Source organism: Delphinus delphis, chromosome 11, assembly GCF_949987515.2.
Source record: "Delphinus delphis chromosome 11, mDelDel1.2, whole genome shotgun sequence".
Lineage (NCBI taxonomy): Eukaryota > Metazoa > Chordata > Mammalia > Artiodactyla > Delphinidae > Delphinus > Delphinus delphis.
The window spans coordinates 93,796,503-93,821,836 of NC_082693.1; the positions used below are offsets into that span (position 1 = coordinate 93,796,503).

General features: G+C 37.5%; 1 protein-coding gene across 5 annotated transcripts in view; it reads left to right on the top strand.

The window, feature by feature from the left end:
- The window catches only part of TNRC6B (trinucleotide repeat containing adaptor 6B), a 251,205-nt gene that overhangs the window by 28,004 nt on the left and 197,867 nt on the right, over nt 1-25,334 (top strand). Inside the window, exon 2 of one of the 5 annotated variants that reach the window (XM_060025701.1) lies at nt 28-121. The exons of the other annotated variants lie outside the window; for them this stretch is intronic. The gene's annotated coding sequence lies outside the window, so the exon portion shown is untranslated. The remainder of the gene's footprint in view (nt 1-27; nt 122-25,334) is intronic. 5 annotated transcript variants of the gene reach the window in all.

Here is a 25,334-nt window from a genome sequence, read left to right on the forward strand (position 1 = left end):
TCATATATTCTCTATCCCATTCCCTAGGGAATAACAACAAGATTTATTCAGCTTTTGGTTTGGGGCAAGCATATTCTTCATTATTTCAATTTTCAAATGAAGAAACTATGACATAGAGAGGGTAAGTTCTGGGCACACAGGTAAGTAGCAGAATAGAGACTTACTTAGACTTAAATCTGTCTGATTTTAAACATTCCCCTCCCACCTCCCATCTATAACATTTGAAGCTATGTGCTGTACTGCCTCTAGGACTGACAGAATAGCTAATTTAGCTTTGAAAAAATGTATGCTATTAGTTGTTAATAATGGCGTAAGGTTTTTCTCATTTATGAGAATTACAGAATCATGGCCCTTCATGGTTGGAAGAAACATTAACGATATCAAGACCAGACTCTTGCCGAACTTAGAATCCCTTCAACAGCATCCTTGTCAGTCATGCTACTTTCATTTAAATGCCTTATTGCCTCTGTGAGCAGCCATGAGTTTTTGTCTTGCCTTCTGGAATAACCCAGAACAAGCCTGTTCTCCACATGAAAGTTTCTTCATATGCCCTTCCTTTCAGCATTAACCAGATTTTTTTCGTCTCTCCGTGGTCTTACAAATATGATGTTCACACAATAGAAAGGAATGGGCTACTGATACGCAGAGCAACATGGCAGAATCTCAAAAACATGCAGAGATGAAAGAAGCAAATAAGGTCCATACAATATGATTCCATTTATATGAAACTCTAAAAAAGACAAATCTTTAGTGACAGAAGAGAAATCATTGGCTCCTTTGGGCTAGATGTGGGGTGAGGGGGATTGACTGGGATGAAGCACAAGGAAATTTGGGGGATGATGGAAGTGTTCTGTATCTATATCTTGATGGTGGTGGTGGCACATGGGTGTATAAACTCGTCAGATTTCATCAAAATGTATACTTAAGAGGGTACAGTTCAGTGTGGACATATCTCAATAAAGTTGATTAAAAAAAACAGAGTTCTCAGAAATGAGCATGGTGCTCTAGCTGTTGTTTCACCAGTACCGAATGTGATAGAACTATTACTTCTCTCCATCTGGATACTTTGCATCCTATTAATAATTTACCCGTTCTAAGGAACTCCTTCATATTGTTGGCGTACATTAAGATCATACTTCACTAAAACCTTTCATATGTTTTATTATCAACTCAGATATAACTCTTCGTGCCTACTTTTATAATTGATTCTTAAAATGCATTCTCTGTACTCTCAGAGCACTCTGTTCATAAACAGCACTGTGATCATAGCATTTACCTCATTCTGTTGTGCTTTTTCTATTTCAGTGTCTACCTCTCTGACTAGACAGTGAGCTCCCCCTGCAGAGCCATAGTCCCTTTTGTATCTCTGGATCCTAGTATAATAACTGGGTGTAACAGGTACTCAGTAAATGTTGTTTGTTTGAATACTAATGAATGAAGGAAAACACTTACTCTTCAGAACCCATCTCTCAGATATATCTCCTCCAACAAGTATTTTCTGATTTTCTGCTCCTCAAAGCTAGGTTAGATGTTTCTCCTGGCTGCATCACTAACCCTGTGCTTATCCATCACAGTATATATTATTGTGTTTTTCATATTTCAAGGATATTCGCTGTACTATTATTTATAGTAGTAGAAAATGGGAAATAACTTACCTGTCCAACAACAGGGAAATGGTTAATTATGATTCATTATCAGTGGAATCTATACTGTCATTAAAATAATATTTTTAAAGACTTCTTAAAAACAAGGGAAAATGTTTCTGATAAAATGGTAAGAGAAGAGAAGATGCAAAAGGCTATATAGATTCTTAGGTTTAAGAAATGTAAAATTATGTGTGTACACACATGGAAAAAAAGACTAGTAGGTTATAGATGGTAGGAGTGTTTATCATTTCGTAAGGGAATTATCAGATATTTTATTCTTTCTTTTTCTTCATCTTTTTTTTTTTAACTTTTCAGAAAATATGTTACTATAACCAGGATAAAAAGCTATTAAGAATATAATTTAGAGGAGAGGGAGACATGACAGCTGAGTGTAATGAGGGACAGAAAAAGGACATTAGTGCAGAAACTGGGGAAATCAGATTAAAGTCTGTAGTTAATGTATTGTAGCAATGTGAATTTCCTAGTTGTGTATCATGGTTATATAAAGTGTTAACATTAGGGAAAGCTGTGTGAAAGTGATATGAGAACTCTACACTATCTTTGCAACTCTTCTGCAAGTCTAAAATTATATCAAAAAGTAAAAAAATACAATCGAGTGTTAATAGGATTATAAACTCCTTGAGGACAGAGAATGGGTCTTGTTCACCATGGCATACCTTGGGCTGTATCAGGCATAAGTAGATGCTTATTAAATATTGGGTTGGCCAAGAAGTTTGTTCAGTTTTTTCCATAAGATGACTCTAGTAGTGCTTAGCTGTCTTTTAACTTCATTCGAAACAATTTAGTTAGATTGTATTGTGACAGCTGTCATATCAGGGTACATTAAAAAAAAATCAAAATTGGTGAATTTTTGTGTAGCCATTTTAACATTGACGATGGAAGAAAAAAGCAACATTTTCGGCATATTATGTTTTATTATTTCAAGAAAGGTAAAAATGTGACTGAAACACAAAACAAGGATTTGTGCAGTGTATGGAGAAGGTGCTGTGACTGATCGAATGTGTCAAACGTGGTTTGCGAGGTTTCGTGCTGGAGGTTTCTCACTGGACGGATGCCCCACTGTCGGGTAGACCAGTTGAAGTTGATAGCAATCAGATAGACATTAATTGAGGATAGTCAACATTATACCATGGGGGAGATAGCTGACATACTCAAAATATCCAAATCAAGCGTTAAAAATCATTTGCACCAGCTTGGTTATGTTAATTGCTTGGATGTTTGGGTTCCACATAAGTTGAGCGAAAAAAACCTTGACCGTATTTCCATATGCGATTCTCTACTTAAACGTAACAGAAACGTTCTGTTTTTGAAGCAAACTGTGATGGGCGATGAAAAGTGGATACTGTACAATAATGTGGAACGGAAGAGATCATGGGGCAAGCAAAATGAACCACCAACAAGCACACCAAAGGCCCGTCTTCATCCAAAGAAGGTGATGATGTGTATGTGGTAGGACTGGAAGGAAGTCCTCTATAATGAGCTCCTTCTGGAAAACTAAACGATTAATTCCAACAAGTATTGCTCCCAGTTAGACCAACTGAAAGCAGCACTCGATGAAAAGCATCCGGAATTAGTCAACAGAAAACGCGTAATCTTCCATCAGGATAACACAAATCTCATATTTCTTTGATGACCAGGCAAAAACTGTTACAGCTTGGCTGGGAAGTTCTGATTCATTCACTGTATTCACCAGACTTTGTGCCTTCAGATTTCCATTTATTTCAGTCTTTACAAAATTCTCTTAATGGAAAAAATTTCAATTCCCTGGAAGACTGTAAAAGGCACCTGGAACAGTTCTTTGCTCAAAAAGATAAAAAGTTTTGGGAAGATGGAATTATGTAGTTCCTTGAAAAATGGCAGAAGGTAGTGGAACAAAACGGTGAATATGTTGTTCAGTAAAGTTCTTGGGAAAATGAAAAATGTGTCTTTTATTTTTACTTAAAAACCGAAGGAACTTTTTGGCCAACCCACTATTTACTAAATGAACGGATTGAGGTGAAATTGTATATTTTCTCAGTTTCTGCTATTCCAATTATTTTGACTCAAGTTTCAACCTCTTACGGTGACATTGCATTTCTAAGTTGTCATCACCCATTCATGCAATAAATTTTTCTTGAGTATTTATGGCGTATAGTATTATATATAATATACTAAGCCGCACAAGCACTCCAAGATAGTCCCCTGGCACTTGTGAGGTAATGAGGAGGTCAGATCTATACAGATATTTATAACAAAGGGCGGCTGTGATAAGCACTATGTGAGGAGTGCCAAACAAAATATCACGAAGGTGGAGAGAGCCTAGGGAGCCTATCCATTTGGGAGATTACTTACTGAAGAAATGCGTATTCGAGGAAGTGAAATTTTGAATTTGCAGTGGTGACATTCTACCATCACATATCAAGAAGAGAGGTGATATATACAATGGAATATTACTCAGCCATAAAAAGAAACGAAATTGAGCTATTTGTAATGAGGTGGATAGACCTAGAGTCTGTCATACAGAGTGAAGTAAGTCAGAAAGAGAAAGACAAATACCGTATGCTAACACATATATATGGAATTTAACAAAAAAAAATGTCATGAGGAACCTAGGGATAAGACAGGAATAAAGACACAGACCTACTGGAGAACGGACTTGAGGATATGGGGAGGGAGAAGGGTGAGCTGTGACAGGGCGAGAGAGAGGCATGGACATATATACACTAACAAACGTAAGGTAGATAGCTAGTGGGAAGCAGCCGCATGGCACAGGGATATCGGCTGGGTGCTTTGTGACCGCCTGGAGGGGTGGGATAGGGAGGGTGGGAGGGACGGAGACGCAAGAGGGAAGAGATATGGGAACATATGTATATGTATAACTGATTCACTTTGTTATAAAGCAGAAACTAACACACCATTGTAAAGCAGTTACACCCCAATAAAGATGTTAAAAAAAAAAAAAAGAAGAGAGGTGAATACCTTTATCTTCAGAATGTGGTCTTTGATTGAGATATTTGGGAAGAGGAAGCCCTTTCATTGACTTGAGTCATACTGGGAGAACCAGCCCTTCCCTTTCTACTTGTTCCTGAAGGCCAAGGGTCAGGAGAGGAAAGGAGTGGAAAGGAGAGGTGGAAGAAACCAAGAGGAGTGGAGTAGCCTTCTCCCCAGGACTCCATTACATCCTTGATGTGTATTTAGAAGCATGAAGAGTTGTGGACTCCTGGTTTTTATATATGAATCTATATTGTGTAGTTCTAGTGGTTATTATAACAAAGATTGGTGGGATATTTTGTAACATTCCTATAGATTTATATGTGTGAAACACCGTATATGGTGTACTCATTCACCATTCCCCAAGTATTCACTGGGTGGTTTACACAGGAAGGTGATCCCATTCAGTTCCCACTGCAGGCTCCCTGTGGGAGAGGAGTCTAGGACTATCATCATTGTCAGTCTCCAGGTGATTGGATTGCATTTCAGAGAAGTTAAATAACTAAGTGAATAGTTCGGTACCACACAGCTACTATGTGGCAATTTGTAGAACCCATGTCTTCCTCCTCCAAATTAAATGCTCTTCCCAGTCTGCCTACTAGTTACTCAGACATTTTGCTGAACATACATAGTTTTTGAGAGTTAAGTGAAATACTAAACAGTTTCAGTTGCTGACCTTATTGAACCCAGTCAAGAGGTTAGGTCAAGGAAATAAATTCCTTTCCAACAGGAGACTAAGCCACTCCTTTTATACCACTTATATGCTAGAGACTTTCTATTCCAGTCTGTTAAGAAAGTAACAGTCTGCTAACCTTTACCCTGCATACCTTTTTTTAGAATAACCATTAGATGTTTTCAGTTTTGAAAATACTGTGATTCAGTATCTGGCACTTGCCAGGCTGCAAGAGGTCTTCATTGCTTTTACTTTGTATGATGGGAATTGAACATAAATAGCTAAAAAAAAGGAATATTTTTATTATACAAATAATAAATATTTATTGTAGGCAAATTCAGAAAATACACATTGCCTGTTACCACTGTAATCCCACTACACTGAGATAACCACTGTTTACATTTTGGTGATGAGTTTCATATATACTTTTTTCACAAAGTGAGTAATACAATATGTGTTGCATTGAGATCTGCTCTGTCCATTCAATATGTATTGTGAACCTCTTTCCATGTCAATACATAGACTTCATTTTTAATGGCTATATTCTATTATATGGATATGTAATAATTTCCCATACTGATTCTAGCTTATTCCCAATTTATAATTATTATCGACACCATTGTAATGTGTTTGTACATCTGGCTTTGCATAGTTAATTAGCTAAATTTCTATAAGGAGAATTGCTGGGTCACAAGGTATATGTGGCTTTTTTTAATGCTTTAAAAAGACACTTTGTCAGGCTAAAGGTAAAGTTTAGATATACAGTCGACCTTTGAACGGCATGGTCCACTTATACATGGATATTTTTCAATAGTAAATACTGCAGTACTACCTGATCTGCAGGTGGATGAATCCATGGACATGGAGGGTCCACTATAAATTATTTGCAGATTAACCCCCTGCATTGTTCAAGGGTCAGGTGTAGTAAGTGGAAACTTCTCTCATGAAGTGTCCATACTACTTTACTACTTGAAGACTTTTCATTAAAGGACTTCTCCAGTCTGTTAATGAAGTTATTTATGATTAATCACTGATTAACTGCTATTGAAAATCAGTGTGTTCCTTTTAAATGAAAACTTTTATCAAGGGAAGATCTCTCTTTTAAGCCTCTCCCTCAGCCTAGAAGCTCTGGTATGTTTCTAGGGAGTTTTTGCAAAGTTCCCCAGGTGGTTCTGACTGCTTTGGACCAGTGCTTTGGGTCTTTTGCAACAGAGTGAACTTGATAACCTTCATTGGGGTAAGCAAGCCACATTAGTCTGCCACCAGAACAAAGTTCCTTTGAAGTTTCCTGTTTTAATTGAGAAATGTGTATAGAATTTATATTCTATTCCATAAAATATTATTTTGTTTTAAAAAGAATTTTATGGTTTTATTATTTAATCCGAAATCTAAATGAATTTTATTTTCTTATATATGAAGGAAGGGGTTTACATGATTTTTTTTCCCAAATGGATAACCAGTTGTCTCCATGGCATTTATTAAATGATTTATCCTTTCTCCACTGATCTGGAATGCCGTCTTTATCATACACCACATTCCGATATACATGTACATAGGTCTGTTTCTTTGTTCTATTTGGGAATATATTCCTCTGTGAGGACCATGCTGTTTTAGTAACTATGGCTTTGAAGCATTTTTGTTAGCCAGTTATTTAATCCTGTAATAATAAACAATGACATTGAAGATCACATCTGTACCCCAGCTACCAGCCTCATCTCTTGCCACTTACCTGTAATATACTCCTTCCATCTCTGGCTGTATACTTCCCCAAGTGTTTCTTACTTTATCAGATGGCCATGACTTTGTGCAAGTCATTCCCTTTGCCTGCCCTCTTCTCCTAACGTGGTTAATTTGTCCTTCAAGATCCATCGTAGGTTCATCTTCTGTAATTCATTGCACTCAGTTTAAAATAATAAAACAGAAGAATCCTTCAAAGTGTCCTGGGTATTCAGTGCTCCTTTAAGTGCCTGCATGCTTTTTCTTACATACTGCTTCCTCACACTGCATTACCTGGCAATTTCCTGCTTAAACTTTCAGGCTCTGCTCAGGGGTCACCTCTGGAGGAGCCTTTTTGCTCTATCATCAGAGTTCCCTGCTTTCTTCCATCTTGCCTTGTACATGCCTCTATTGTAAGATTTTTCATAGCGCTCTATACGATAGTATATATCTGGAAGTAGTGCTGTTTAGTAGCTTGGTTTTATTTTTTTATTTATTTTTAAAATTTATTTGTTCATTTATTGGCTACATTGGGTCTTCATTGCTGCACGCGGGCTTTCTCTAGTTGTGGCAAGCCGGGGCTTCTCTTTGCAGTGGCTTCTCGCGGAGCAAAGGCTCTAGGCACGCGGGCATCAGTAGCTGTGGCATGCGGGATCAGTAGTTGTGGTTCGCAGGCTCTAGAGCGCAGGCTCAGTAGTTGCGGTGCACGGGCTTAGTTGCTCCGCGGCATGTGAGATCTTCCCGGACCAGGGCTCAAACCTGTGTCCCCAGCATTGGCAGGCGGATTCTTAACCACTGTGCCACCAGGGAAGTCCCAGTAGCTTGGTTTTAGAATTAAATAGCCTAAGTTCTAAACCTGACTTTACCACTTTCCAGTTTTGAAACCTGCTATCAGTTATTTAACCTTCATAAGCCTCGGTTTCCTTAGGTGTAATTTGGGGATAATAATAGTCCCTTCCTTATAGGGTTGTTTTAGGACTAGATGAGAGAATACTTCTGAAATGCTTACCCAGTATTCAGAACATAGGTGGCCCTGAATAAATACTACTTCTTATTATATCTGTCTCCACTATACTTTGTTTAAGACTGTCTCTTATTTACCTCTGAAACCCAATATTGAGCCCAGAACCTGGCAGGGAGTAGACTGATGAATAAATTACCAGCTCAAAACTCTCCCCTCCTGTTTCACTCTTCTCAGTGGCACTGTCGTTGCCTTTAGAGTCATCTTTAACTTTCGTTCTCATTTACAACAAGAAATTTGTTGTGTATTTATCATGATCCAGGCACTGTGTAAGGCCCTGGGTGAAAAAGAGAAAAAGATACTGTCTCTATCCATCGGAGCTTACAGTATAATAGGGGAAGTAGTTTAAAAATAAAACAAAAATACTAGAGTCTGTAGGCTCATTTTACCATTTGCTCTACCTTTGTTTATGGTTGTAAATTTTCAAATTAAGTTTTAAAGTAAATACATGAATATGTGTAATTATTAAATGTTATGTGCTATGAAGAATAAAGTGGTCTGGGGAGTTTATATTTAAGCTGAGACTGGAGATTGAGAAGGAGCCAGCTAGAGGAGAGGGTGTTTGACCAGGGAGTAGCATGTACTGTGTTATAGGAGAGCAAGTCTTAGCATAGTCAAGAAATTGAAAGGTCAGTGCGTATTAGAGCAGGGACGAATGGAGAGAGTTGATGATAGTGAGCAGATAAGCAGAGTCCATATCACTTGGGATTTTGAAGACCAAGAGGAGGAGTTCAGATTTTATTCCTGTTACAGTGTGATGCTGTTGAAGACTTGTAAGTATGGAATAAGCTGACCTAATTTACTGTTTTTTAAATGTGTCTGTCAAAAAGATTGGAAGAAAACATAACCATACAAAATCTATGGGATGCAGCAAAAGCAGTTCTTAGAGGGAAGTTCATAGCGATACAGGCCTTTTTCAAAAACAAGAAAAATCTCAAATAAACAACCTAACCTACCACCTAAAAGAACCGGAAAAAGAAAAACAAAAAGATTGGAAGGAGACAAGGATGGGAGCAGAGATGCCAGTTGAAGCTATTGCAGTAGGCAAGAGATGATAATAGCAAGAGAGAAGGAGAAAAAGGAACACATTTGAGAAATATTTTGGAAATAGACTCAGTGGGACTTGTTGGTGGATTAGAAGTGGGAGAGGAGGGAGAGATAGGAATAAAGATTTATGGCTTGAGAGCTGTATATTGTATTATTTATTGAAATTTACTAAAACAAATGTTTTGGGAGGAAAGTAAACAGTCAAAATTGATTATATTAAGTTTAAGATGCTTTAAGGAGTCCAAGTGGAAGTGTCAAGTAAGTAATTGAATATGGGAGAACTAAAGTTCCAAAGGAAGTTCCATGCTGCAGATAGAAATTTGAAAGGTTTCACTGTAAGGATAATAATTAAAGCCGTGGGAATGGATGCTGCCATTTAAGGAGAGAATAAAGGAAAGGGGGCTTGGTATTAAATTCTGAATTACTTAACATTTAGAGAATAGGTCAGAGAAGGATGAAGATGAGAAGTAAGAGTCGTAAAATACAAAGAAGGAAAACCAGGGACGTGAGATGCCACAGAAGCCCTGTATCCCTAGCCAATGCCTAGAACAGTGCCTGACCAGGGCTAGTGTTCAGTAATCACTGGTTGAATGAAATCAAGAGATTATTTCGAGAAGGAGGGAAAGGTTAACAGAATTTAGTGCTGCTGAGAGACCTAGTAGGATGAGGGCATAAACTATTCATTGGATTGGTGGGATAGATATTGCTTGTGATGGAGGCAGAAGTCATATTGGAATGAATTGAACAGAACATGAATGGGAGGTGAGAAAGTGCAGATAGTATTTATTTACTTAACCACTTTAACAAAATTTGGCTGTGAAAAGAGTAGAGAAATGGAGTTGTACCTGAAGGGGAGTATGGGGTCAAAGAAGAATTTTTGTTTGTTTCTTAAGAGGGGACATACTAGAACTTAAATCTATTATATAGATGGGAATGATCCAGGAAAGAGTGAGTGACAGTTGGAGGGAAAAGAGGAGATAATTATGAGATTGGAGTTTATGAGTAGGGAAGAAGGGAGGTGATCAGGAGTGTAAGCAGAGGGATTGTTCTTCAATAGCAGGAGGAGGGTCACGTCTGTTGAAACGGAGGAAAGAAGGGAAAACGCACATAGATTCACATAGGTTTATACAACTGGTCATGAGAAGATGATAAATTTCTAGTTTTAGGCTTGTTTAGGTTCTCAATGGAGAATCAAGGACATTAGCTGAAAGAGATGGGAAGGCTGTAAAGGAGGGAAAAATGGGTAAGAAAGAGCTTTGTTGGAGAGGGGAGGAATTAGAAATCGAGTTTACTAGTGAAATCTAGTAGGATTGCCAGCTAAGATTGAGTGCCCATTTAGTGACTTTGAATTTATGGTGAAAGTAGTGTTCCTAGTTGAATGTTTTTTCATCAATATTCTTGGTATGGAGAAGGCAGTTTCTTGAGTTCTGGAATTATGGAGTTTGAAAAAAAGAGACCTTGGAAGAGGATTGAGGGTTCTTGCAAGGGAGTGATTATAATTTTTAACTATGAAATCTAAGCTAGATAAAGAGAAAAGGTTGGGAGAGGGAAGATGGGATCAAAGGAATTGAAGGTCTTATGGCAATTGAAGAGTCATTTTCATGGGGCACTTGAGCAAGTGAACTAGAAGGATCAAATAGTGGATTGAGTTTGGTGTGACAGTGGGAGGATGTGGCTGAGGCAGAGGAGGGAGAAGGTCCTTGGAGCTGAGCAGTTTACAGAACTGGGAGGCAAGGTGTTTGCCTGGGTTACCCATTTGGATGCTGAGGTTATGTTGAATGTGATGACTAAGTGTGCTGGAGAGTTTAACACTGAGACAGATGTGCTAAAACATCAGAGAGTGATAAGTGTTCTGCAAATAATTAAAATTGGACTCTGGGATAGACAGCTTCTTCAGACTGGGTGGCCAGGGAAGGCCTCTCTGGGCAGGTGACATCTATGGTCAAATCTGACTGATCAGATGATGAGTGGCGAGAATACTTCTGGCAGAGGGAACAACTAGTACAAAGGCTCTCTAAACTGGATACAAACCCCTCACTTCTGAGGAACAGAAGGGAAGCCAGTAAAGCTGGAGCTTATTCCACCAAAAAAGAGTGAAATGAAATGAAATGAGGTTGGAGTGCAGTAGGAGGATGAAGGGTTTTGAAACTCACAGCCTGGAGCTTATGTGCGGTAATGTGGTAGCCAGCCTCCAAGATGGCCCTGAGGATCCTCTTGAGTTCATGCTTTTGTGTAACCCTCTCTCACATTGAGTAGGGCTAGCCTGTGTAACCAATGAGATATTGAAGCAGTGATGGTATGTGATTTCCAGCGCTAGGTCGTAAGAGACATTGCAGTTTCTGCTTTGCTCTCTTAGACCACTCATCTGAGGGAAGGCAGCCTGCCATATTGGAAGGACATGTAAATAGCCTGTGGGAAGGTTCACATGGAGAGGAACTGAGGCCTCAAGCTAACAGACATCATGTGAGGGAGCCATTGTGTAAGGGACTCCTCCAGCCCCAGATAGACCTTCAGGTGACTGCAGCCTCTCATGTGTATTTCATTCGTGAATATTCTGGTGTATATGTCTAAAAGCTAAGGACTCATTAAAAAAAACACACAAGCATAAGCGTAATGCAGTTATCACATCTAAAAAACTACTAATTCCTTAATATCACATCAAAAAATCAGTATTCAGTTTTCCCCTGATTTTGTAAATTTGATTGGTTTGCATCAGGATCCAAACGAGGACCAAAGTACCATTTGGTTAATGTTTCCTAAGTCTTTTTTTATCTGTAGGGTTCCCTCTCTTCTTCCCCACAATTTTTCTAAAAATTAACTCGATCATGTGTCCAGTAGTTTCTCACCTTCTGGATTTTGCTAATTGCATCCCCATGGTGTGCTTAACATGTTCCTCTAGTATTTCATGTAAACTGGTAGTTATATCTAGAGGCTTGTTCTAGTTCAGGTTCTTTTTGTTTGGCAAGAATACTTTATAGGAGGTGGTGTTTACTTCCATTAGGAGGCATAATAAGCAGTTGTTGTCTCATCTTACTGTGATGTTAACAGGTATTAAAGATCAGTGCCTTGCTGTGTTATTCTATGTTGCAAAATGGTGATATTCTAACTCTGTCATTTGTCTTCATTAATTACCTGGAGAAACTTTCCCATATCACCTCTGTGGTTAATCTGAGGTATACTTCATTCAGGAAAGGCAGGAAAAATGCTTGATTTCTTTCCCTTTACTTACCAGTTTTCAGAATAATAAGTTGGTTCTCTAGCATCATCCAAAGGAGACCAATGAGTTTGTTTAAAAATAGTATCATGAACTCATGGATTTTTAACATATTTGATATATGTGAAACCATTGCAGTGATTATTTTTATTGATGCTTCAGATTGTCCCATTTTTAACTAGTGGGAGGAGGCTCTTCAAGTTGACTTCTGAAGGCTTTTTATAGATAACATCCTTGCTTTTTGATATGTAAGATGTCTGGGGCTTATCTTGTACGTTTTCTGTCCCAGTTCTGAATCAGATGTTTCTTTGCGGAGCTCTGGTTCCTTTCAGTGGTAAAGGCTGTATGTGAATTTTGGGTGCTTGATCATGTATATCACACTTTTTAATAGATGCTAATCAGAATGTATAAAGAGTTCAAAAAAGGTCTTCTTTCACTTTGAGTTCAAATGGATAGAAATGCTATTTTTCTTAATCTAAGAAATATGGAATGTTTTTGTTTGTTTGCAGGAAAATAGGAAAATGAAGGCTTTAGATAGAAAAAAATAAAGTTTTAACTTCTCTTTTAAATTGTGTGTCCTTCTTCTGCCATACTTTATTCATTATGTCCAGTGAAGAGAAATGCTAACAAGCTTTTCATATTTCTGGCTACATAAAATGAGGTAGTGTTTAAAGATTATCATTATAGCTTTTGGTTTATGTATTTCTTAAGTCTCTTTTTATCTCTAGATTCCCCCTTCCACAGACACATTTCTCCCACAGACACATGTCTTCTTGGCATTTTTAGGAGGGTATAGTATTTTATTTTGAAATTTTTTGCTTTATCATAATACTCTTGGCTTATGCTACATCACTAGTGAAAAAAGCAGTTTTTGTGACAGACATAAGGAAGCCTCGTTTCTGGATATTTTGATCATTAAAACTCATTATATATAGAGAGGGAAATGAATTCTACAATTTGAATGATTATATATTTAAATTATAAATCAAGTTAGAGGAGAATGAAATACTGCCCGCCTTATGAGAAGACTCTGGAATACAGATTTTTTCCCCATATTTAACAATTTGATCCTTCCCTTTTCCCCAGTATTCAGGATCTAGCTCATCAGTTTTATATATGATGCATTAAACTTTTCATTCACTCATTCATTCATTCATTCATTCAACAAATACTCATTGAGCACCTACTCTACACCAGACATGGTACTAGGAACTGGGAATGAAGAAATAAGCAAAGCAGGGAATTCCCTGGCAGTCCAGTGGTTAGGACTTGGTGCTTTCACTGCGGTGGCCTGAGTTCAGTCCCTGGTTGGGGAACTAAGATCCCACAAGCTCCGTGGCACAGCCAAAAATAAAGAAGAAAGAAATAAGCAAAGCATTTGCTGACCATCACAGAACTTTTTATCTTGTGGGAGAAAGACGGTCAAGCAGTCACATTACTACATATGTAGTAGTATGTAGTAATACCAAACCCTGATAATTGCCTTTTAGGAAAATATAGGGAGCTGTAAGAGTGATACACAGGGGGATCTGTCTCGGTCTGGGAGGTTAGGGAAGGCCTCTCTGAGAAAGTAACATTTAAGCAAAGACTGGATGGAAAAGTAGGAGTTGGCCAGATGATCATTTGGAGCAAGAGCCTTCATGTAAAGGGACTCACATGTGGAGGTACTAAGGGAAGAAGGAGCTTGAACCCTTGGAGGAACTGAGGAAGGCTGGTTTGCTGGAGACAGAGAGGAAGGCAGGGTGGTAGGAGAGAAACTGGAGATGTAGGCAGGCCTGGGTCTTGCAGGGTATTGTCGGCCTCATTCTCCCCTAGAGATCCAGAAGTCCAGCCACTTAACCATCGGTGACCCAGACTCTAAGGCCCAGGCAGGCCTCCACATAACACTTCCTGGGACCCGTTGGTCCTTCTCCTGGGAGAGTATGGGGAACCTCTGAGTTCAGCTTCTCTCCCCCTACTTCTTGAGGGTCCTTTCTTTTTTCTTTCTTTTATTTTAATTGAAGTATAGTTGATTTACAATGTGTGCTAGTTTCTGGTGTACAGCAAAGTGATTGTTATATATATATATATAATATATATATAAAATATCTATCTACATATATTGTCTTTCAGATTCTTTTCCATTATGGTTTTTTACAAGATACTAAGATATTGAATATAGTCCCTGTGTAATACTGTAGGACCTCATTGTTTAGTTTATATATAGTAGTTTGTATCTGCTAATCCCAAACTCCTAATTTATCCCTCCCTCCTCCATTTCCCCTTTAATAACCACAAGTTTGTTTTCTGTGTCTGTGAGTCTATTTCTATTTTGTAAATAAGTTTATTTGTATAATTTTTTAGATTCCACATGTGATATATGATATTTGTCTTTCTCTGTCTGACTTCACGACGTATGATAGTCTCTAGGTCCATCCATGCTGCTGCAAATGGCATTATTTCATTCTTTCTTATGGCTGAGTAATATTCTGTTGTATATACGTACCACATCTTCTTTATCCATTCATCTGTTGATGGACACTTAGGTTGCTTCCATGTCTTGGCTTTTGTAAATAACGCTGCTATGAACATTGGAATGCATGTATCTTTTCGAGGGTCCTTTCTTAATAAGGGAATAGTTTAAAAATTATTCCTGCCTACTTTGTACCTAAGAGTGAAAGAGATTTTATTATAAACAGAATTATTTTGGACTGATCTTCAGAAACCTTTCCTCCAACAATTGTACCTTTAAAATTTTTTCATGTCTCATCTGATCCTCACAGCAAGTGTATAAGGTATTTATTATTTTCCTCATAATATATAAAAGGTACTGAAGCTCTGAAAAATTAGACAGTGCCCAAGGTCAACTTAACAAGTAGTACAAGGACTTCCCTGGTGGTCCAGTGGCTAAGACTCTGCACTTCCAGTGCAGGGGGCCCGGGTTCGATCCCTGGTCAGGGAACTAGATCCCACATGTTGTAACTAAGAGTTCACAAGCTGCAACTAAAAGATCTCACATGCCGCAGCTAAGGATCCCGCATGTGGCAACGAAGATCCTGTGTGCCGCAACTAAGACCCAGGGCAGCCAAATAAATAAATAAATATTTTTTTAAAAAACAAAAAAAACCCCAAGTAGTAGTATAACAAATAGTAACTGGATACTATGTCTTCTAACTACAAAACTAGTGGTCTTTGTGCTCTGTTCCTCCATTCGCTTTGAATGCGAGGGCTTCTAGCATATTTTGATGTTAATATTTGCATTTTATGTTTTTTTAAATTGAAGAATAAATCATAAAACCTTAGAGAGGAAGGAAGGGAAATAAGGTAGAGGGGACGGGGATAGGAGCAAGACTGCTTTGAGTATAGTGTATTTGTAGATTTGACTCCGTGCAAATACTTAAATATTATAAGGCAAAGTTAATTTTCTTTAAAAAAGCAATCCTTGAAAATTGAAAATAACAAGAAACAAAGAACCTAAAATTTAAAACTCAGTAATTTGAACGTTATATCCTTAATGGTATATACCCTAAGGACAAAAAAAGAACTGCAAAAAACAACAGCAAAACAAGAAAACCCTTCAAGTGTACCCGTATATGATTGGCGATGGTATCAGTATTGTCATTCAGAGATTGGTGTGTGTGTGTTGTCAGATAAAGTAAATGAGTACTTATGTGATATTTTATCATTTTCAGTGTTGTTGAGATTCCGATTCTCAACATAGGTGAAAGGAGATGCAGATATAAAATAAAAGAAGTTAATTAAAACCACGTTAGGGCTTCCCTGGTGGCGCAGTGGTTGAGAGTTCGCCTGCCGATGCGGGGGACACGGTTCGTGCTCCGGTCCGGGAAGATCCCACATGCCGCGGAGCGGCTGGGCCCGTGAGCCATGGCCGCTGAGCCTGCGCGTCCGGAGCCTGTTGCTCTGCAACGGGAGAGGCCACAACAGTGAGAGGCCCGCGTACCGCAAAAACAAAAACAAACAAACAAACAAAAAACCATGTTAACTTGGTTTTTTAAAAAATAGGCTTATTTTTCTAGAGCAGTTTTAGGTTCACAGTAAAATTGAGCACAAAGTACAGAGTTTCCATATACCTCCTTCCCCACACCCAACCCCTAGTTTCCCCTGCTATCAACATCCTGCACCAGAGTAGTACACTTGTTACCATTGAAGAACCTGCAGTGACACATCATTGTCACCCAAAATCTACAGAGTTTACATTAGGGTTCATTCTTGGTGCTGTATATTCTTTGGGTTTTAACAAATGCTTAATGACATGTGTCCACTATTACAGTATCATACAGAGTAGTTATCACTGCTCTAAAAATCCTCTGTGCTCCCCCTATTCCTCCCTCCCTCCAACCAAGAACCCCTGGCAACCTCTGATCTTATTTCTACCTCCATAGTTTTCCTTTTCCAGAATGTCGTGTAGTTGGAATCATATGGTATGTAGCCTGTTCAGATTGGCTTCTTTCACTTAGTAATATGTATTTAAGTTTCCTCCATGTCTTTTCATGGCTTGATAGCTCATCTCTTTTTAGTGCTGAATAATCCATTTTTAGTTTATTTATCAATTCACTTACTGAGGTACATCTTACTTGCTTCCAAGTGTTGGCAATTATGAATGAAGCTGCTGTAAACGTCAGTGTGCAGGTGTTTGTGTGGAAATAAGTTTTCAGTTCCTTTGGGTAAATATCAAGGAGTGTGATTGCTGGATCATAAGACTGTAGTTTTGTAAGAAACCGCCAAGCCATCTTCCAGAGTGGCTGTACTATGTACTGCATTCCCACCAGCCATGGTGAGCATTCCTGTTGCTCCATGTCTTTGTCAGCATTTGGTGGTGTCACTGTTTCAATTTTTGGCCATTCTAATCAATGTGCAGTGGTATCTCATTTAATTCATGATTCCCTAATGACATATAATGTTGAGCGTCTTTTCATATGCTTATTTGCCATCTGTGTGTCTTCTTTGGTGATGTGTCTTGTTCAGGTCTTTTGACCATTTTTTAATTGGGTTGTTCATTTTCTTATTGTTTTAAGCATTCTTTGTATATTGTAGGTGACAGTCCTTTATCAGATATGTCTTTTGCAAATACGTCTTTCACATTCAGTGGCTTGTCTTCTCATTCTCTTGATTAACTTGATTTTGAATTGGAAGTTTTTGGAAGAACTCTTGATATATTTTATCTTAAAAAAAAAAAAAAAAAAAAAAAAACTACCTGCTACCTTATTCCACTGAAAAGCCCTGGAAGCAATGATCAACCCAGTAGCCGTATGTAACCCTAGTGCCCAAATTACAGTCTCAAAATACCAATTCTCACAAAAGGAAGCAGGATTCCTTGGATAGCTTATCCACTTCTGCAGTAGGAATTATACAAGATAAAGCTAAACCTAGAATTTCTTGTTACACCATATTACAAGGAGGTCATCAAAGACTACAAGGTCATATCAAAAGGGCCCAAGAACATACATGAAGAGACTCCCTTTGGCCAGTGATGAGACAATTTGAATACCAATAAAAACATTAACTGATACATTTATGAGTTCATGATGATACTTTATAAAAGCTTATTGGTTACCATTTGTTAATGCTGCATTAAGCATATATTTTTCTTTTCCTATACAAATTGATCTGGCTTCTGGATCTGAGTACCAGTTTATAAGAATTACAGAGGACAGAGCAACATGTTAAATACCAACATGGGGGTCTAATAAGAAAAATCCAGACTATAGGAAACCCTACAGGACAAATAGCCTGGTTTCTTCCACAAATAAGTTGCAAAGGAAAAACACATCAAAGCAAACAAACTAACAAAACCTTGTATATTTATGAGACAACTGGAAATTTGAATAGCCACTGGTTACTTGCTGGTATTGGAATTATTAATATTTTTAAGTGTAATAGTGGCAGTGTGAATTTTTAAAGAGTTTTTTTTTTTTATGTATTAGGGATGAATACTGATGTGTTTATCCATGAAATAGGTTTGATTTGAAACTAATGCAGAGGCAGGGAGACAGATGTGGGTTGGATACAGATGAAACAGTGTTGGCCAGGAGTTAACAATTATTTAGGCTGATGATGAGCACATGAAGGTTCATTATATTATTCTGCCTACTTTTGTGCTTAAATTTTTCCATAATAAATTTTTTGGAAATCTCCCCTAAGGATTCATAACCATGAACTGGCCCATGTGTGGATGTGGATTTGAATTCATACTGTGTAGCATGAGAAACTCAGGCTAATTTACTTTAAATTGTTCTTGGGTTAGTAGTTCCTCCAGGAACCTGACAGAGCAACACAAATATTCTCAGGAGAAAAAATACCCTACTTAGGACTCAAACAAGTCCCACAAATAAAATTCCACAGAACAGAAGCCCACGATGAAAAATCACAAAGCACTTAGGACACAAGCCGCAATGAGTGAGTCAGCAGAAATAAAATCACCTGATTTGAAAAGACTATATATTGTAATGATTGGAAACTGAACATAAAGTAAAAATATTTGATATCTTTAAAGCAATAAAAACAGAGATTAAAAGCATAACTAGGTAACTGAGACCATCCGAAATAACTAGGTTGAAAGTCCCATACGTTGTGGCCGGGTTTTTCAATTGCTGTGCGTTGTTGTAGAGCTATCTGACTAGCTGTTTTAAAAGATATTAATAACCAGATATGTTTTAAAAAGAACCATTTCAGAACTGAAGAACACGATTATTGAATTTAGTAGTTAATCGACAAGTTAAATAGCAGATTAGACACATGAAGAGAGAACTAATGAGCTAGAAGATAGAGCTAAAGAAATTGCCCACAGAAAACCCAGAGAGACAAAGAGAAAATATAAAAGAAAGATTAAGGCATGTGAAAGATAGAATGAGGTCTAACGTAACGTCTAATCAGAATTCTGGAAGGAGATAATAGAAAAATTGGGAGAGAGGGAGTATTTGAGGAGATAATGACTGAGATTTTCCAAAATTGATGAAAGACTTGAATCCTCTGAATTAGGAAGTTCAAGCAGGATAAAGACAGAGAAATATCCCCTAAATACATTGGCAAATATAAGATCGTAATAGTGGCCAGAGAGAGAAAGCAGACTGTTCTCAGACTACAGGTTGATAGCTGACTTCTCCTTAGCTGGAGTGGAAGCCACGAGACAGAATGCTGTTGTCGAAGTGCTGAGAGAAAAATAATTATCTTTCAAAAATGATGACAAAATCTTTATTTTGAAATAAAGACCATTTTATGATGAATGGAGGAAATAGAAGAGTGTTTTTGAGCTTTCAGTTATAACACAGTAGTTAAGAGCTTAAGCTCTGGAGTCAGCTTGAGTTCTGCTGCCCTTGACTATGTTGTTTAAGCTCTCTGCTTCAGTTTCCTTCTCTGTTAAATGGGATGACAGTAATACACTTTGTGGGGTGTTTTAAATAAGTAAATGAGTTATTAAATCTAAAGCGTTGTGACTGGCCCATAGTATGCATTCAGTAAATGTTAGGGGTTATATTACCATATTTTATTGAATTTAAGATGCCATCAATTATAAGACATGCCATTATTTTATGCTCCACTAAGAAAAAAGAATACTGTCAATTAACTGTAAGATATAAGATGGCATTAATTGTAAAACCTGTCTGGATTTCAGAGATGTTAACATATAAAGAAAAAAATACCCATCTCAGAATTGATGGAAGGAATATAGCTTTCCACTTTCCACTCCCACGATAACTAGCTGGTTATTCCAAAACCATTTATTGAATAATTCATCTTTTCTTCACTGATTTAAAGAGTCCTTTTTATCATAATTTCCCTTATATGGTGCATTTCTTTTCTCCTTGATTGACTAGAGCTTCAACTGTGGAATCAACAAGATTAGTATGTTGGATAAGGGCTAGTGGGAAGGGAGATTGAATGTAAGCAACATAGAGGGTTGTGATACCAGGAATGAATAATTCTTGGGAGAGAGGTTTGGAGAAGAGTTCTTTTTGGATAGGTTGAGTTGGAGATTGGAGGGACATTGTGATAGAAATTCTTATCAGGTTCCCAAATTCGCTCCTCATCTTGGCCAATTCCTTCTTCTCTGCTTCTTTCCAAACCACTAATTCTCAAACTTACGCCTACATCAGAATCATCTGCAGGGCTCCTTAACACAGATTGCCGGCCCTGCCCCCAGAGTTTCTGATTCAGTAGGTCTTAGTAAAGCCTGAGAATTTACATTTCTATCCAGTTCCCAGGTGATGCTGATGCTTCTGGTCTGGGGACCACACTTTGAGAACCACTGCTCGAGACCAAGTCCTCTTCTTTTCCATCTAGATTATTCTAATGGCCTCTAGTTTGGGCTGCTTTTCCCAGTTTTCCTGTCCTTTAATGACTCCTGACACAATTTAGGATTATTGTAGTGAGAGTAGAAGTAGAAAGAAAGGAAGAAACCTGAATGACATTTCAGAAGAAAGATTAATGGCCTTTGGAGACTGCGTCGATGTGAGAGAGAAAGGAGCAGGAAGCAAAAGAGGCATTTTCTGAACATTGCCACCAGATTTACTTTTTTCGAAAACACTTCTTTCATCTTGTTATTTCCCTGTTCAAGAATCTGCAGTGTGATACATCTAAAATGAGATTTATTTGAATAAAATACAACTGACAGTTGACACCCAACCAGTGTGGTTTCTCCTCTTGTGTCTAAGTCAGATCTCATTATGACAAATGATTTTGCAAGTAGAACTCTGCATTACCAAATACTTTCAGGCCCGTGCCAGTGACCTACTTTAAGCAATATCCAATTTAACAATTCCAGTTCGGCAAACTAATTTGGATAGCATTTTAGGACTTGTAGAATTCAATCTGAAATACATTTGTATAAAGACTGTTGATTTCTAAGGGTTAGTTTATACCCTATTTAGAAATCCTGTTTATTGTATGTATATCATTATTTTTATCTCATTATACACTATGCTTTCTTGTATTTACCTTTTTCTTATGCTTGCTGTTTGGCCATAAAAAAGGGGGAGACATTGTGCCAAATATTTATATTTGCAATTACAAATGCAAATGAGGCAAGAGTGCATGTTTGTACAGGTGGGATGAAATGAACAATGACAGTGAAAGCCTGTTTATCAAGATCATTATTTGTTGCTCCTGGATTGGAAAATAAGTATAGAGATGGCGCTTTGGGTTTTTAAGATATTTAGTATGTGACATATTTTTATTTTTTAATTTTTAAAAGCTGATTTTTCTTGTTAATTTTATGTTATTTGGTCCCATGTGTGGGTGAGATTTTATTTTATATTTTTTAATATTTATTTATTTGGCTGCGCTGGGTCTTAGTTGTGGCACTTGGGATCTTCGTTGTCACATGCGGGATTTTTAGTTGCGGCATGTGGGGTCTTTCAGTTGCAGCATGCGGAATCTTTTCTTAGTTGCGGTGTGAGAGCTTTAGTTGCGGCATGTGAGATCTAGTTCCCTGACCAGGGATCGAACCTGGGCCCCCTGCATTGGGAGCACAGAGTCTTAACCACTGGACCACCAGAGAAGTCCCTGGGTGAGATTTTGAAGATGTGGGAAGTATAGCTAGCTGTAAAAGAATGCCAAATATTTGTATTTTAAAAAACAACTTTATTATGGTATAATTTACATACCATAAATTCACCCATTTTAAGTATGAAATTAAAACATTTTCAGTAAACTTACACAGTTGTGTAGTCATCATCACAACTCAATTTTAGAACGTTTCCATCAGCGCAGAGACCCTTTATGCCCATTTGCTGTCAATCCTTGTTCCAACTCCCATCCCTAGGCAACCACTAATTTACTTTGTCTGTAGATTTGCCTTTTGTGAACATTTCATTTAAATGGAATCATAAAATATGTAGCCTTCATGGGTGGCTTCTTTTACCAAGCATGTTTTTGAGGTTCACCCACGTTGTGTAGTATGTATCAGTAGTTCGTTCCTTTTTATTGCTGAGTAGTTTTCCACTGGGTGGATGTTCCACAGTTTGTTTATTCATTCACCAGTTGGTGGACATTTGGGTGATTTCCACTTTTTGGCCTATTATGAATAATGCTGCTGTGAACATTCATATATACATAAATGTTTGTTTTGACAGTACATAAATCTTTAATAACCAAATGAGAAAATCAGAAAATTTCATTGCATAATATTTTAACCTGAAAATAAAAAATCTTATCTAAGACCATGTCAGATTGCATTTTTACATTATATTAATTCCTTATTAATCCCTTAAATCCCTTTCCAGACTTGCAATTCAACAATAATCCTGTTGTTTTATTAAGGTGATAAAACTTTATATTGTAGAGCTTCACACTTAAAAAATATTTTCATAGTCATTATCATTTGAACGTCACAGTAGCCTCACAACAGGTGCATAGGACGAGTATTATTGACTCTCATTTGTTGCTGCCAGAGGGAGTCTCCATCCATATTCTGAGGTATTTGCTGTAGAAATCTCATCAAGATGATGCTTCCAGTTTGTAGTGTACACACGCATTGGGCAGCACCAAAGGGCTACTCTTTTCTTTTTTTTTTTTTGGCCACATGGCATGCAGGATCTTAGTTCCCCAACCAGGGATCAAACCCGTGCCCCCTGCATTGGAAGCATGGAGTCTTAACCACTGGACCGCCAGGGAAGTCCCCACAAAAGGACTACTCTTATATGTGATATAGATACATGTTTGCAGTCTTTGTAGCTTATTCATTCCATAGATATTCATTGAGCATCTACTACATATCAGGCACCGTTCTAAATGTTGGGGATTGAGATGTGAAAGATTTAGTTCCTGCTCTCAAGGAAGTAACTATCCATAAGAGCTGTATAAAGGAAAATAAGCTATAATACTGAGCCATGGGAACCCAGCGGAAGAGTATCTAATCTGGAGGGCCTTTGGGGGATAGGGAGGAGGTTATCAAAGTGTATTGATGATAATAATAGCTAATACCTAGTTAATAATAATACTTGATAATAATAGCTAGTAATAGTAGCTAGATAATAATAATAGCTAATACCTAGCGTTTACTCTCTCCCAGGCATGTTCCAAACACTTTGCATATATTTACTCATTTAATCATTACAGGAACCTGGTGAGGGCAGGTAGTATTTTTACCCCTTTTTACAGATGAGGAAGCTACAAAACTAAGGTTGGTAACTTGACCAAGGTCACATGCCCGGTAAATGGCAAATCTGGAATTTGAACCAGGCAGTGAGGCTCTAGAATCTGTGTCTCCTGAAAAGGTGTCTCACTGGAGGTGACACCCAGGCTGTGTCTTGAATGACAGCTTGTACTTAGCCTTGCAGAACGATGATTGGGTTTTGTCTACATGGTTTTCTAGACACAGAAATACCACGAGTAAAGCTAAAGAAAGCACAGGGTTGAGAACGAGTGTGGCAGGCTCCTTGTACTACTTGTGAAGAAAGGTGGGTGGCAAGAGATAAGACTAGAAGGACAGGGCTGGATAATGAAGGGCCAGGATGCCAGCTAAGGAATTTGGGTTCTGTCATCTAATTTTTAAAGTTATACCAAAGATACCACTTTTTCCTTTGTATTAATTTTATTTTTGTTTTGCTTTCATCCTTTTTTATTGTGAAATATATCACACAACCAGAAAGTGCATAAAATACAAATGTAAAACTTAGTTATTTTAAAATAACCACCTCTGAGGTCAAAGAATAAGACATTGCAGGGAGGGACCCAGCAGCTCTTTTTAGTGACTTTTCTAGTGATCCCCCCCCACTCCCACCTACAGGTAACCACTCTTCTGATTTCTTTCTTTCCTTCCTATGTACCTCTAAACATTATAGTTGCGGCTGATTTTGGACAGAGTCACATGCTATATATATTCTTTTGTTTGTGGTCATTATGTTTGTGAGATCCATCCATGTTGCTGTATATGGCTGTTGTTTCTTGATCTTCATTTCTGTATGGTATTCCATTTTATGAATACGCCAGAATATATTTATCCATTCTACTCTTGAGAATATTTGGCTTGTTCCCACTTGGGGGCTGTTATAATAGTGCTGCTCTGAATATTTTTGTATATCTTTTGGTGCACATGTGCATGAATTCTTTGGGGTATATACCTGGGAGTGCAATTGCTGGATCATGGAGTATGTCTGTCTTTAACTTTAGAAGAATAATGCCAAACTGTATTCCAAAGTGGATATAACAGTTTACATTCACACAAGTAGTACATGGTTGTTCGGGTTGTTCCATATCCTTGGCCACACTTGTTATTATCAGACTTTAAAATTTTTAGTTATTCTGGTATATAATGTTATGTCATTATGATTTTCTTTTTTATTTTCCATTGTGATTTTCTTTTGTATTTTTCTTACTATTGAGGCTAGACACCTTTTCATATGTTCATTGGCCATTTAGATAATGTAGTTTGTTTGTTTATTTGGTGATGTGCCTCATCTTGCCTCTTGCCCATTTTCCTATTGTTATCTGCCCTTTTTTTCATTTTAGAACTCTTTATTATTTTGAATATGAGCCCTTTATTGGTTTTATATGACCTGCTTTTTTGTTTTCCTGAGGATGTCTTTTGGTGAACAAAAGCTGAATTTTGGTATCATTATATTTGTCTGTTTTTTGATAATAGATACTTTTTGTTTCCTGTTTAAGAGATCCTTCCCTATGCCTAGGTAATGGAAACTTTATCCTACATTGTTTTCCAAAAGCTTTATTATTTAACTTCCCCTTTGGGGTAGATAGTTCAACTGGAATTGATTTTTGTGTATGGTAATTCTTAATTAACTTATTAGTGCTCCTCTGCCTTTAAGATATTTTTTTATATTTTGTCCAGATTTTCTGGGCTGTTTTTAGCAAGATAGGATGGTTCGTCTGAATTACCTAGTTTACCATTCCCAGAACCAGAAATCTCTTTTAAAGTTTTAGTTTCACTTTGACTTCAAAATGATCCATTCTCTTCTGGTCAAAGAGGCCTTAATAAATATGTTTACTAAAAAAATAAAATAAAAAAGACTGAAAACTATATAGATTCATGATTGTTTTTATTTTTTATATTTTTTATTTAAAAGACCAAAA